The 15199-nt window shown below is 39.4% G+C and overlaps 1 protein-coding gene across 5 annotated transcripts in view; it reads right to left on the minus strand.

Annotated features, from left to right (window-relative positions):
* dab1a (DAB adaptor protein 1a) overlaps window positions 1-15199 on the minus strand; it is a 215840-nt gene that overhangs the window by 71503 nt on the left and 129138 nt on the right. For 4 of the 5 annotated variants that reach the window (XM_063465826.1, XM_063465827.1, XM_063465825.1 and 1 more), the window contains exon 1: window positions 11402-11660. The exons of the other annotated variant lie outside the window; for it this stretch is intronic. The gene's annotated coding sequence lies outside the window, so the exon portion shown is untranslated. Of the gene's footprint in view, window positions 1-11401; window positions 11661-15199 lie in introns of those variants that run through there. 5 annotated transcript variants of the gene reach the window in all.

Here is a 15199-nt window from a genome sequence, read left to right on the forward strand (position 1 = left end):
TAAATACTGGACTTGAATTGCACAGGTGGAGAGGAGACTCAAATGGGGTGCCCATAGTGCTCTGTTTCTGTTGGAAAAGAAGGCAACTGTTTACTGACTGCCAGTGGCTTGGCCATAAGAAGTTGATATAATATCAAAGCTCCTCCCGTTAGACTTTTTTTTTAGGGTCTCCTGGCTTGCAGTTTTTTAAAAACCGCTTTATGGAGAATTAAATTCTTTTAGCTTTCATAAATTAAGACTACATCTTTGTATTCATGTATTGTAAATGCTTGTAATGAATTTGCACACAGTCACTAATACTAAACCACAGCTTATTCAAAAGCACAAAGCCATACTAACTGGCTATAAGCTGATTTGAGCTGTAAATTTCAGCAGTCAAGTGAGGACTGCGTCATTTCATCTCTAATGTGTATTTATGTGTCTGTGGGTCAAATCCTCTTACACGAATGCCTGTAAACAACATTTAAAAGTGGATAAAGTGCAAATTGTGGTATTGGAGGGATAATGTTTAGTCATTAGAAAGGGGGCTGATGTTCCATGTACAAGGGAATTAGCAACCTTATAGATCATAATAAAAGTAATAAATTTTATGTACAGGGTACTTTTGGGGGTACTTAAAGACACAAATAAAGATAAAGGTTTAAACATGCATTACTGCATTATTTGTGAACTATAAATTATACTTAAAGAACATAATATAATAGTGACAATGCTGCAACTATAAAAAGTATACTTTACTGAATATTATTTTTTTGTGTGTGTGTGCCAATACTGTCTGACAATATCACTGTTCGCTCTAGTTAAAGTTTATAGCTGTGCTGTGATTGGGGATATATTTACATGTAAAGTGATCACTCACAGAGATGGAACAAAACATCTCTTACTTATTTCTCTCCCACAGTGCACAGATTACAGTCTGGGTGCTGCTTGCTGGTCTGTCCAGCCAACATTAAATCTGCTTTGATACAGTGGTGTAAAGCAAAGGTGATATACTTGAATACAATAACATAGTATGGCTCAGAAGCCAGACACTGACCAGTCTTTAACATTCTTAGCTTTCTACACTACAGTTTCATAAACTGTGTGTTTTAAACTCCCTCAAAATATGTACATGAGGTTCAAATCTGTGCCTTTTTTTCTTGAGCTATTACATTGGGTTTCAACAGTACTTAAGATCTTCATACTGTTAAAAGGTCAACTTCCAGTTCAATTTAAATTTTCATACAGATGAGGATCATCCCCTGAAAAGCTCTTTTTGTTTCTGTTATTGTGGCAAATCAAATCTATCTTTTTTTTATCTGGTTAAAGTACGTTATTCCCAAAGACCTGGTCTTTCATAAATGTTCCATGTCAGTTTGACGATAAGCTGTTCTTTTTAGGACAGCAAGGGCTTTTTTATTGCACGCCAGCCCTGCGGGTCAAATTTTATGTAATCCAATTGCAAATTAGGGGTGAGAAACTGTCAAAAAGATCGTATGAAAATCTTTTGGGATAGAGGACAGATGTAATTGTGTCACAACTACTCAAGCCTTTGCTTAGCGTTTGTTAAGTGCGAAAGTTTAGTCTTATTTACATGAGGTAGGACTGTAAGGTTACCCACCCTTACTGCAGATCCATGTATTTTGATACCAACAACTGTAATATTTACAGTCAGTCAACAAAACTGCACTACTAAATCTGCCAAACTTCCTTACAAGGGAATGGTTTCTTCCAAATACGTCGGAGATCTTTAGATCTTAGCATAACAACACTACACACACCACAAATCCTTGACCTCTGATCTGGATTCCTGATTCTTATGATTTAGATTTGAAGGTGCAAAAACTGCACAGGTGAACTTATTTTTCCAAATGTATGAAATGTCATTTTTAGTTACTTAAATAATTCAAATCAATTCAAAATGTCTATTTTTAAACATCATTTGTTTGATCAGATGAAATGTTTGCTTGTCTATGTATATAATCTGTCTAAAATAAAGATTTCCACTTATTATTTTTACATGACTGCTCAATTTTTTTTCCATCTTTCTGGAACATTTTATCTATTTGGATTTACATTTAAACTGAAGAAATTCTGACTGAGCGGCAAAGAAGAACTGATTAATTAGCACCACTGGGTTAGCGTCCGTGGGTGGTGCCAAGTGTGATATCTCAAAAAAATAAAAGACTTCTACATTATCGAGCTCCACTTTCTTTTTGCAATAAAATACAAACTGCCTTTTACAGGCTCAGTGATATGCATGCTGCAAATCTCCAAAATTTGAAGCCACCAAGACAATCTAATGACGTGGCAAACCTTAAAGGCCTAAGAGTAGCCACACGCTATGATTCTGTCTCATGATGCCCTATTTCAGTTCAAGTCATTATAATGAACTACAGTAGTATGCAAAGATCAACACAAGAAAAAGCAGCATAAAACATGCAGTGATTCTTTGCGATCATTATTGGCACAATATACCCTCTACTGACAGCAGTATTGTATTTAAATTTACCCTACTTCTTTAGTTATACTCTGGTTTCGCCCCCCACTCTGTGCGTGTGTGTGTGTGTGTATGTGCGTGTGCCTGGTTGATGAGCAAAAAGAAAAGCAGCATGCATGGATTAAATTGGGATTTGTAATGGTGAAGTGGGGGCTTAGTGGGTTCAGTTTTGGAACTGGTGCATGCGTGCTCAGGAATCAAGGCAAAAATATTTCTAAAAAAAAGAAAAAAGCCGCACATTTAAATCAAATCTAATTAATAGATGTTAAAGAGCAGGCCTCTGATAGAAATCAGCCACTGCATGGTCTGATCTGCTCTGAATGTGGCAGTGAGTATAAGAGACAGCTGATTATAAAATCTTTCTACAAGTTCACTCTCCCGTGAGGCTCCCAGTTAGCTTAATCTAACAGTCTGTCTCAAAATAGGCCACATTTTGTTAAATGTATATAGTCAATGTTACAAAAATAAGCATTTTACATCTTACAGACAGTTATTAACCCTTTCAGTCATAGTGGTCACTACAGTGGACAGCTATTTAAAGGCTGTTTTCTTGTATTTGTGTCAGTGTTGATGGTATACTTGCACATAAACCACTACATTGGACACTGATGTGTCACTCCATACCCTGTCACCCACTGGTCAGCCAGTGTTGTCCGCTTAAGTAGACATGTAAAAAAAAACTCTTTGAAAAATACATGGTTGAAAAATGAAGTTCAAAAATCTTTTTTTCATGCATAGAGATGAATAAAAATATTTAAGAAAAAATGAAGATTGAGGTTGTCATAATTCATACATGAAAGGGTTTGATTTTTAAGTCACATTTTGACATATTTCACTCCCTACCTTTCCATCCATCCATTCCCTCTGTTCAACTGACATAAAAGAGGCAGAACTAGCTTTTAGAGAAACCACCCGAGAGCACGAAGGCAAATCCTGCAAAATATCCCATAACTGCATTTTGCAACATTTTCAGTCTACATTTGCAATTAACCTAAGGTTGTAAGACTTAATTTTATTTTTGTACACATTGTCAACATTGCAAACCCCTCAAACAACTTTTTTTCATTACAAAATGAAAAAGTAACCGATAGCAGTGAATAGAGATGGCACGATACCACTTTTTTATGTCCGATACCGATACCGATATCATAAATTTGGATATCTGCCGATACCGATATTAATCCGATATAGTGTGTTTTTTAATCAATAAAACTGTTTTTTTTAATATCTTGCTGCATTTTGTATAAGTTCATACTCAAGTTTAAATAAACAACAACACTAAAGCTATTCTGTTATACCTGTATGTAAAAAATACACTGCACCCAAAATATTTCATAGTTCAGCAATACTGATCAATCTAATAAACTTAAACCTACTCCATCCTTACTATTCTGGTATTTTAAAAAGTACTTAGCAGAAATATTAAGCAACCTAACTAATAGGGTTGCAAACTCCCAGCAAAAAAAAAAAAAAGGGAACCACCCACCCTCCACCTCATGATGCTTAATCGACGTAATCAACTTTAATTTGATGCAGTGTGAAAAAAATGCACAGAAATAAATTATTTTTCAAGAATAATTAAATATATTCAACATCTTTCTTCTACAGAATTGCAGACTGCACAGATGGTACTTTCCCAAAGGAAAAAGTACTATAGCTTACTAGAGTATATTAGACTTAACAGTTACTATATACAGTAATGGACTTCTATACATTTTACATCAGATTAAAACTTTGGGTGTAAGATTCAGATAATTATTTATTAAAAGCTAGATATTTTAAATGAGAATAAGAAAGATAAGTATGTCTTTGTGCCCCCTTTTCCCTGTTAATGCCCTATCGGCCCCCCTGGCTAAACTTTGCTAGATCCGCCCCTGCACAGTTACCAGCCGTCAGCTATGTAGAAAACGATCCTGGTCTAGAAAGTAATATTAAATTAATTCTAACAACAGCTTATCAAGGTTAAACGTGCTGCTGTTGTTCAGCCGCTGGTTTCCTCTTTCTGGTGCAAAGTGGGCCAAAAACAAAGAAGAGAGACGGACTCCCGACAGAAAAGCCGATCAGCTGATCATTAAGCAGTTTCACGATTGAAGTAGCAGCAAGAGAGGGAGAGAGAAGAGGCTCCATATATCGGTTGTTAAGCTTAACGTAGGTACGCTTTACAAACATTCAGAGATGAACTTACACACTTGCTTTACTTCTCTCTGGGATAACTTCCTCGGAGATGAAATGCTGGATTGCTAGCGAGGCTACAAATAAACACAGCCGCTCTATCACGTGAGCACACTGCTTCGACGTGCTACGGTTACAAGCCGAGTTACGTCGTGTCACAAGTTTTGTGAGGTGCTTTTTTGATATTTAATGGATCGGATTACATTTTTTAATTTCTCGCCGATATCCGATCCAGTAATTTAGGTCAGTATCGGACCGATACCGATACGTAATATCGGATCGGTCCATCTCTAGCAGTGAATATCCACATTTTCTACAAGTCTGTTTGTTCTTAGATGTACAAGTTGTTGATGAGTCAGCACAGAGGATAAACCGTTAAAGCTCTGCAGTTAAATGACCACTCACAGCTCTGCAGAATCATTTACACTAGTAAGCTTCACCTTAACCTCCTCTGAGCTTCTTTCTTTGATGCTTCAGTTAATTTTTTTTCATGAATAAACATTTTGTCTGTTATCATGAGTTTTCCTATTGAGTAGTATCTACGAACTGAAACTATTTTTGTAAAAGATTGGCTATAAGTACAACACATAAGTGAGAAAAAGACATAAAAAAAACACTGGAGCAGTTTTCCTGCTGTGAAATTAATACTGTATGCAAAATCCAAATCCAATTTTGATCATTTTTATGCCTCCACCTGAAGTGAAACTGAACCTGGTTTATGGGTTGAGCAGATTTCATGACCCATGAAACTAGATAAGACTCCATTCTGTGTTTACAAATGTGTTTTTGTGAAGCTGAAGTGCTGAGCTCCATGAGCTGAAGCAGGAGGTGCATGTGTGGCACAAATGAGTGTATGCTAGTGTGGCAGCATACTTCAGTTTTAGCTCTGCAGGCTGAACGCAGGAGCATCTGGGCACCCACCCTCTCCTCTAAGCCCAACAAGCACTATATGAGCCAGGCACCAGGTGCTCCAGGGAAGCAGCCAGTGCTATGGTTCCAGCCCAGAAACAACTCTTCTGTCCTAGGCACAGATGCCAGACTCTACCTCCCATTTCATCTACTTGGAACAGATGTTTAGCACGCAAAGCAATCCTAACATGTCCTACGAGGAATTTAATTAGGTTACTAGCACTTTGTCTTTCAGAAAAAGACAGGGTCAGACAGGATATAGCACCTTTACATGACTGCTACACAGCTTCCTGCTTTAGTAAGTAAACATGCTATGAAACATCACTGTGAATTTCATGGAGGAGACGGTGTATGATGATGGATATTGAATTACGCCTAATCTTTACAAACACCAACAGTAAGAGAGAGACAAAGGGGAGAATCATGGGACGGTTAAAAATTCATTAGTGAGCAGCAACAGAAAAGCGCAGATGGAGAGAAATCATGAGAGGGGAAAAGAGAGAAAGAAATAGGAGGAGAAATACAAAGAGGCAATCCTCTGAGGTAAACATCTTTCCACTCCTGTCTTTGTCTATTTCTTTCTCTAACTTTGTTGCAGTCTCCCAGTGAGTGTGGAAGTCAGTGGAGCCGATCCACAGGGAAGAGTCACTTGCAACCCCCCTCAGCAAATCTAAGGGCCCACTCCCATGCTCCCTTCACACCATAGACGCATTCATTATCTATTGTATTCTTTGAATAAAGAATATTGTACAAAACGAGGCATCTCTGCTCCTTTGTATATGCCTGAATAAAAGGCAAAGCATCGCAAATTAAAATGTAATTTGCGATGCTTTGTTTGTTGTGCTCTCTCCAGCACCTAAAATGTCATAAGGAGCATGTAATACTGCTGGGGTCTGCTGAGGCATGACATAGAGCACCGTACATCACTGCTGTGTGTGTGTGTGTGTGTGTGTGTGTGTGTGTGTGTGTGTGTGTGTGTGTGTGTGTGTGTGTGTGTGTGTGTGTGTGTGTGTGTGTGTGTGGTTTGAGGGAAGGGGGTGGTCAGGGATCTTGACTTCTGTGGAAATTAGAATGTAAGGCGCTGAATTAATTGAAGTGTTAATGTGCTGTGACTTCAGTCTGTGTGTGTGCCCGCGCCCCCATATGTATGTGTGTCTTCACCTCCTGAAAATGCCTCCTATAAAGTGCTTTTGTTTGCTGTTAAAACTCATTAACAAAGTGAACACCTTTGTGATTTTACCCCAAAGTGGCACTCGCTGGAAAAAGAAAAGGAAGACCGATGTGTAAATCGGGGGGGGGGGGGGGATTCAAAGTGATAATGATGCTGAGAAATGCTAATGTTGATGTGAATGTGAGCAGGGAAAAAAAAGAGGAACTCAAGAGCCTTAGTTCCATAATCAGCATCTTATCTGAAACAAGAGGATCCCTGAAGCTATGCTACAGAAAGAGAATGATGGAGGGAGAGAGAGGGAAGGAGAAAGAATGAAATACAGACTGAGAGATAGGGTAGACCCTGAACAGGGCAGGGATGCAAAATCAAAAACAGATTAAGAAAGGATAAAGTAATGATAAAGAAGGGTTAAAAAGGACTTGATCAGATTCACCAAAAAAGGTTAATAGCATGGTTGTTCAGGTTTTTTTTAAAGCAGAATATGTTTTGTTGGTCTGTAGGAGTGAGTCCTCTGTGGTTCATCCTGGACTACAAACTTTCCTTGTGCACTTTAAAACAGGTCAGTTTTACAAAGAAAATGTGTCTTTGTTTCCCCACAGCAAGCTATTGGTATGAAAAAACCTCTAAGCCTACAGATATGCATTATCCCAACTGACCTGTAACAGGTACGGTCCAACCCATACAAGTAAAAAGCGGAAATAACATACAGCATTCTTTTTTCCTACTGATCCCATTTCAGAGCAAAGCAGAGGATGCCAAACCCATAAAGCAGTCTTTTTGTGGTCAAATATAAGGACAGTGAAAGTGCATTGTTGTCTCTGCAGATGCTAATCCCAGTGCTGTGGACAGATTGCGAGTGTTTTAAGAAGATTACAGACTGCAGAGGCAGATTAGTTGGCAGCTTGATCTGAACCTCTGGATGGACTGCCCTGCTCACTCACAGGCCCTCTGTGGGGGTGTGCATGCGTGTAATGTGCTTTAGTGTGGTTGTTTGCGTTCAAAAGGTAGTCATGATTGGTGGTAATGACAGCTTTGTGCACATACGGCTTAAAAATGTGTTTGTCTGCGTGGATATTGATTTGCCAGACACAAACACACTCTCAGTTTTCTTCATAGTTAATAAATGGCAAGAAATAGGGTACATACGTACACATAGAGTCCCAGTGGGCTGTAAAGATATTCTCAATGCCAATTATATGAGACTGAGATCACGCACACACACACACACACATGCAGAAAATGGATCAATGAGAAGGGCACCCAGCCAAGAGCCACTCAATTCTCCCCCCTCCCTCCATGTGAAACAGTGGAAGCCCTACTGAAAAAATACCCTTACTTAACATGTTGCCACCTGTTTAATATACCACAGAAGAGTAAATATAAGAATGAGCAGGGTTTTATTTTATTTAAGATTATACCTTTGACAGCAGTTTAAATCTAAGAAAAAGGGAGGAGTTTGTGTTAAAGTTCTTTCAAACATAATATTAGAAGCTCATAGCGTAAGGAAATCAAACCTGGCTTTCTGCACTGAGATACTCTGATGGACTTGACTTAATTTACAGTTCTACAGGTGGAAAAGCTCCAGTGACCGTAATGCATTAATTGCAAGGCAGTGGCTTCCTAAGAGAGAGACTGTGGCTTCAAGTCCCATCTGGGGTGTTTTAGAGAGTCAAAAAGCTATCAAAGGAAAACTGTTTGCTTTGGCAATAGACAAAAAGACGTGAAGAAGAGCTGTGTGTAAAAGCTAGCATTACTTTGGGAAAGGTCAAACACAAATTTCATTTACACAATTTCACCTTTGAACTGAATAATATATTTGTTTTTGGGATATCTGCCTAGGAAGCAGACCAAACTAGTACATGCAGTAGTACATTACTACTACACAATCTTAAATTCTAATGAAACTGTCCCTTTTTAAACATACTGGTTCAAAATAGACCCAAGAGTAACTAAACCTGAGTATGAACTAGTCCTAAATACAATATAGAATTGGGAATTATTTTGTGTTGTGACATAAGATATAAAGCTGGGGGGTAAAAAGACACTCCCCTCAAGTTTCCAGGTCAAACAGGAAAAGAAAATAATGAAGGCAGGGAACTTGATGAATGTTAGTTATCTGCATGCACAAGTATAATTCCACTGCAGCTGCCAGCTCATTGTTTTCGCCACAGCTAATTTAACGAAATGCCACTGAGACACACACAGCCTCTGTCACATCCAGCAGGTAACTTGAATAGGCTGTCACTTTATTGTGATGTTGAATTGTATCCATAGCAACAAGTGTCACTGGGGTGCCTCGGCAAAAAAGGCAACAATGTGAATTATAAGTCAAACTCTGTTCATTACAAAGAACAAATGGACTAACATACTGTATGCTATATTACCTTTACTCCTTTCACCTCTCATGATGGTGCTTCAGAATAATAATGTGAAACACAACTAATTAAAAAATACCTCACTATGTATTATTTTTTGGCCAACACAAAAACTTTGTGGTCTACACACCTGCAGCTAAAAGTAAAATAAGTTGTACTTGAACTAAAGCTCAGTGATCAGCAAACAGCCAGGTCTACACAAAGGCCTCAACATTTCTCTGTGATAGCAGTCATACCATTTAAACTTCACACGATGCACAGTTAAAGCAAGACCTTGAGCTCATTGCAATCCTTTTTAGATGGTGCTTTATTTTCCGACAGTTTGTGATTTTATGCAGTGATTTACATGGTGTCGCTAGAGTTTCTGTAGATCACAAAACAATGGGGTGAAAAGAAGGTTTTCCAACTGAGATACAAAATCAGCTACAAGCCAGCTTTTACAAAGGCAGTGAGACGCTTTAGGAACAGAACAGTAAGCTCCAGCTTCCAAAGATTTCATGACTTCAAGACTACATAAACTTAGAGAACCCTTTTCTCTTTAAGATTTAGTCCAACATTCATTCAGGAGCGTTGTCTACCGTTATCGAGTACACACAAGAACTAAAATTGCAGGAGGCAGCCTGGGTTCTGAAAAGTGACTGAGAATAGGCAAAAGGGAGGCTGTACATGGGACAGACGGAGCTGAGAATTGAAAGAGGAAGAAAGAGAGCCTTCAACAGTGTTTTCTTTGAGTTTCCTCACAATACTCTGAGGGTTTCTATGACAACCTGGAGTCGCCAGCTGGGTCTATACAGGCAGAAGTAGGAGGTCTGTTTGGCAGAAGAGGAAAAAGTATCCAAATCCTTTACTCAAATCGAGTAACTTCAGTAAAATAGTCTGTCACTCAAACGTTTAGAGCTAAAAGTAGCATGTCGCAAGTTTTATTTAAAAATTGGCACTGGTCTGGTGTGGGCATTTTATCTGTGAGTACTGTAGAACTAACAACAGGTATCAGGAGTGGCATAATAGGTGAAGTGTTTCCATCTGAAATGCAGTACAGCAGAGCACCATAAATTCAAAATACTCAAATAAACTGACAGCACCTGACAATAAAAGAGCAGTTGTTGGGTAAACACATATACACGGAGATGTGCTTGGCTTGGACCAACCATGACGCACTGATTTTACCATATCCCTAATGACTGTATCGCAAGAAAAATATAATCTGAAACATGGGTATAAAATAAGTATTCACAATGGCATAAACCAGTTACACGAGCTACATCTAAGCAATACACTACGATGTATATAAAGCTGATGCAGCTTGTGCGCCAGACAGGGAGAGAGAAGAGAGTGAGGGTCTGCAGAGCGCCACGGCTTCATGATTAATGCGGCTTTTAGCTGCACCGGATCCTGCCCCCCCCCAAAGCAACCTGACCGGGTTGCCCATTCAACTCTCCTCCCCTGGACCTGTCGCCCTCTCTCTTACCCTATCAACCAAAACCTAGTTATTGAGGACCATCTGTAGCTCACACACCATTGAATAGATTTCTACACTTTCACTTCATCAACAGAATCTCATCATGTTTTGCGTTTCAGTACATTTTATACCCCTCCTATTGTGAGACAGCCCTCTAAAACGTGGACAAACGCCAATACATCAGAAACATCAGAAGACCTCCATACATAAAAGAGAATTAAAAAGTTTTTTTTATAAACTTGTTTATTTAAAATAAAGTCAAAGGTCACAAAAGACATGTAAAAAAGCTATCTTCAAGAAAAATCCCACAAAGTATAATACGGTAACTATAAAGTCAGGGCACTCCTATGTCAAATTTTGCCCCAGTGGGGCAGGAAACACGTGTGAGAGAAAGGAATAAAACTTATGGTTTCGACACTTTATAGTCGTTAAGCGCGTAAATCTGTTGCGGAATCTCCGAGTGTGGGGACGCCCCGTAAAACTACACACGCCAAATGCACCAAACCGCTGTCTTCCCTCCCGCCTTACAGCACACACACAGCCTCCCTCTACTATTTCTCTGAGAGGGTCACTCCCCCCACAAGCCTCAATCCACGCACAAGCACACACATACACATACATACATGCGCTAAAATCCCGATGCACCAGCAGCAGCAGCAATAGATAATTCATTGCAGTGTCAGTGGCAGAGCACACAGAATCCACAGGCTTCTGATCACATTCAACTATCACACAGCGATCTAAAAAGTACACGCTGGCAGGACCTTACGCACAGGACGAAATTTGCCACTTGTTCTGTTCATTTCCATTCGGGCTGTTTGCATTGACGCACTTACCTTTGCACTACTGTGAAAAAGAGCACAGTTAGTTCCCATTTTCAGAAAAGGCTTTAGTCTCCATTCATTCCCGTGAATCCCCTCCTGGTTTATTCAGACATCCACAGTGTGTTTCAGCAGGGAGAGTAATCCAGTTTTCCATGCCGGAGAGAGCGCGTGCGAGCTTCGTTACATCTTTTCCCACAATCCTTACAAAACTATGCCAGGCTTCTTTCAGCGCTTTTTTTTCTCCGCTCCTCGGTCCTATGCCCTCTCTTCTCTCCTCTCCCTCTCTCTCTCTCTCTGAGGTTGCCTGGTTACCTCTATCTGTAGGCTGGTTCAGACCGCCGGCCTGCAGCCAATCACAAGGCTGGGTTCATCTTAACCCCTCCGCTGCTGAACTGTCCTGATTTCCAGCTTTCAAGGAGTAAGGGGAGATGGGAGGTAGGAGTGAAGAGGAGAAAAAGAGAAGCACTGGGTGATGGTGAAGGATTTAAAAGTGTCTATTACAGAACTATAATGACCACAAAAAAAGAAAGAAAAAAGTGGATGAGTGTGGAGGAGGAGCTTACTGGTGGATTTAGGTTTAAAATGAAGACACGTGGAAACAAAGTCCTTGTGAATGGAGAGGCTGCATCGCTGTTGGGACAGACAGCACTGGATGTAGCTTAGAGGCAAGTTTTAAGATGACTGTACTGTCCAAAATTCACCATCATCACACATCAACTCTTTTTCTGCACACCAAGTATTGCTGGCATACAAAACCCACTCACCGAAACATGAATGCACCAGCCAGTCATCACCCAGTCATTCAGCACAGACTATTGATTGGTTAACCACCCACAGTTAAGTCATGCAGCCCAAATCATTTCTGAGTCATGCACTTGGCAGATTCACCATGGTGTCTAACCTTCCTGCTCAGAGAGTGGGAGCACACACTTAAAGTTTTCAAGTTCAAGTTCAAAGTTTTGAAGAAATGAAAGAAAGTGTCCTAAAGACAGAAAATACATCTTCCTTAATGTTGTTGATTAATTAGTATAAGACTGACAAAAAAAATGTAATTATAAGAGTGATGCAACTATACTGAGCTGACTGAATCATATTTTTCAGTTGCATGATTTTCCTCCAGTCTCCCATAAGCCTTAATCTTGTGCAGCCTGTCCTCATTTAATCCTTCCCTTTTACTTTTTTATTCCTGCACCTCATCTTCTCTCTTTCTCCCCCAGTCTCTGGCCTTAAATCATCATCCCCTACTCTCAAATGTGTTGCGCTTCTGTGGGGAGTTTAGGAGCTTCAGCACGGACACGATTTCTCTGATCTCTGCAAACACTGGAAGACACTCGGTACTCCTCCACCTAAAATCTCTTCCGTGTTCAAACAAAGATAGAGGTCTTTATTTTAATGTAAGAGTATGACACAAGCATAGTGTGGAATATGTTAAACAATACTACTTAGGAATAAACAAAAAGGTCTAAAAGTATTTTTTCCAGACAAATTAATTTCAGAACATCTTAGCATTAGTTTTTGCCACTTCATACGTTATGCGTAGCATGATTTTGCCATGTTTCGAAAACATTCTTGCAATACAAATAATGCTAGCTTTTATCAAAGTAACCCAGTTCAGAGAATGATCAGGGGACTGCAAATTCCATGATACTCAGCATAAGTATGAACCTACATCACATAGAAACAAAGCAAATGGCAGAGCATTCACTCACTCAGAATGTAATCCACCCAGAGAAGGTGAATGTTTCCAACAGCATGCTTAGACATGGACACCCATGCCACGAAGCTCACGGTGCCCAATTTCTGTGTTGATGTTAACACTATAAGAGTTTTGGAACTCAAAAGTTATCAAAGTGTTGGCGACTTTTACGCATCGTGTGCCTCAGCAGTCAGCAGCCCTCCTCTGTAATTTTATATATTCTATCACTTTGTGGTTGAGTTGCTGTGGTTCCTAAACAATTCCACTTTGCTATGATACCACTTACAGCCACTCGAGGAATATCTGGAAGGGAAGACGTGCAACAGTGACATCCTCTTACAGTACCACATTCAGATTCAATAAGCTCTTTTGAACAACCCAGTCACTATAGTTGTCAGAGCAGACTGCATGGCTAGGTGCTTAATTTTATACATCTGTGGCCATTGGAATGAAAGCACCTCAATTCAAAGATTAAAAGGTGTGGACCAATATTTTTCCCACATAGTGTATCTTGCAGCATCATTGTTTCTCCTGTTAATCTCTGTAAAGAAAGCCTTCCGCTGCTGTACCCTTCTGTTCCAATTCATTAACAAACTTTTCCAATTATCTACTGTCACTAGAACAGTTAAATAGGGTTTGGCCTTTGTTTCACCTCCTGAGAAGGACTTTAGCGACTGCTGCTTATCCCAGGAAATCATTACTGGGTAGTCTTCTCTTTACAGGACTTTCAAATGTGCTTTTCTATCTCTGCAAAAGGCTTATACACATGATATTGTGGGTAACTTCTGGTTTGCTTGACTGTGCTTCGGATAGAACTGGTCCAGTTTTCACAAAGTGTTTTTTCACCCAGACGCATACCCCTTAGAAAACTTCAGTCTGGCCAGGATCAGATGCAGAAAAAGTCCTTTTTGCTTAGAATAACAATTTAGCTTCTTCACTCTTCTTCCCTTAGTTCTTAATATCACTGTTCCTTTGGAAAGAGATATATACCCCACCAATGCCTACACATAGATTTACACATATACTAACACATATATTTATTTAAGTGCAATAAATTCTATATCCTTTTGGATTATTTCAAAGTTTTCTTCAAAACACGCAGATTAATGGTCTCCTCAGATAAAGAAAAATATATTCTAATATTTTTGAATCTGTGTGAGAAAGTGAAGAAATACAGAGGACTGCTTTATCTGTTAGATCAACAAAGAACAACTGGATTACTCTCAAATTATAACTACAGCCATTACTTAAGATGTGTTCAGACTAGTGTGAGACTAGCAGAGACTAGCATTAATAATCTAAATTAGGCCAGAACAAAGGTACAGATATGATGGTAACAGAAGAGTCTCCTAAAAGAAGAAAAAAACATGGATATATTAAAATGCATATTCCTGGTAGAATACTTGGATTCTATTTTTGGCTATTGCCATGAAATATAAATGTTATCACCATCCACAGTTGTTTTTTTATAGCCACTGTGCAAGTTTTAGCTTCTAAAAGGGATGTCAATCGTATTTCATCATCTCACAGAAACCTCAAGTAACACATCCCCATGAACGCGACGCCCTGTGTTTTGATTTCGGGGAGTTTTTGGGGGGGGTTTTGTCGTTTATTTTTTGTCTCATTACTATCAATCCTTCATGTTCTTTCTATCATTACTGGTTAGATCTTCAAGCCAAGAGATACTGACATTTGACCAGGAGTGACAATGTGATGCTGAGTGACTCAATATCGTGCAAGCTTTGTAGTTATAAAAAGGGTAAAATGTTAGTAGCTCTCATGAAGTTCACAGGGACATATTTATATTGTTCATAAATCTACTCCTGTGCTTCTAAACCTCATTTGAATAATAAATACTCCTTCTCCACCTCACATTTCTCCCTAAACTTTTCACCCCATCATATAACCTCATGCAGTGCCTCACCACTCTCTCCTAACATCATCCTTTCGCTCCCTGTGCTAACTGTAGTCAGCTCTCTCTATCTATGCAGAGCCCTCTTCTCTATCTCCTTCCCACACTTCAGTATCTCTGCCCGTTTTGCCGTATCATCCTCCCTCAGTATCTCTTCTCTCGCTTACCTTTCTCTGCTCTCAGTCTCTGTCCATCTGTCTCA

The sequence above is a fragment of the Pelmatolapia mariae genome, linkage group LG23, assembly GCF_036321145.2.
Source record: "Pelmatolapia mariae isolate MD_Pm_ZW linkage group LG23, Pm_UMD_F_2, whole genome shotgun sequence".
Taxonomy (NCBI): Eukaryota; Metazoa; Chordata; class Actinopteri; order Cichliformes; family Cichlidae; genus Pelmatolapia; species Pelmatolapia mariae.